Here is an 812-nt window from a genome sequence, read left to right on the forward strand (position 1 = left end):
CTGAGTCTTACTGGCATTAAGTACTTGAAGTCAGTTAACGTTTCTAGCGACAATTGTAACTGTATTTATACAAGAAATTTATCAGTGTTCACCTATCATATTATAAGGATATTTTGAAAAATTTATAATATTGTGTAGATACTACCTTCGTTGTGCTGTGATGTTTGCATGTGCCGCGTAATTAAATAACGTGTGCGGTACATCTACACCTACATACACACCACGCAAGCCATTACACGGAACATGGCGGAAGGTACCTTGTGCTTTTACTAGTCATTTCCTTTCCAGTTCCGCTTGCAGATGTAGCGAGGGAAAAACGGTTGTCTATATGTCTCCGTAAGATCCCTAATTTGTGCCAACGGCCTTGCCGCAGTTGTAACACCGGTTCCCGTCAGATCACCGAAGTTAAGCGCTGTCGGGCTGGGCTAGCACTGGGATGGGTGACCATCCGGTCTTCCGAGCGCTGTTGGCCAGCGGGGTGCACTCAGCCCTTGTGAGGCAAACTGAGGAGCTACTTGATCGAGAAGTAGTGGCTCCGGTCTCGGAAACTGAGATACGGCCGGGAGAGCGGTGTGCTGACCACATGCCCCTCCATATTCGCATCCAGTGACGCCTATGAGCTGAGGATGACATGGCGGCCGGTCAGTACCGTTGAGCCTTCATGGCCTGTTCGGGAGGAATTTAGTTTAGTTTTAGTTTAAAAGCCCTAATTTATCTCATCTTGTCTTCGTAGTTCAAATGGTTCAAATGGCTCTGAGCACTATGGGACTTAACTGCTGAGGTCATCAGTCCCCTAGAACTTAGAACTACTT

General features: G+C 46.9%; 1 pseudogene; it reads left to right on the forward strand.

Annotated features, from left to right (window-relative positions):
* Positions 1 to 354: 354 nt before the first annotated feature.
* Positions 355 to 472, forward strand: LOC124799382 (annotated as a pseudogene).
* The last annotated feature ends 340 nt before the right edge of the window (positions 473 to 812 follow it).

This window comes from Schistocerca piceifrons, chromosome 5 (genome assembly GCF_021461385.2).
Source record: "Schistocerca piceifrons isolate TAMUIC-IGC-003096 chromosome 5, iqSchPice1.1, whole genome shotgun sequence".
NCBI lineage: Eukaryota > Metazoa > Arthropoda > Insecta > Orthoptera > Acrididae > Schistocerca > Schistocerca piceifrons.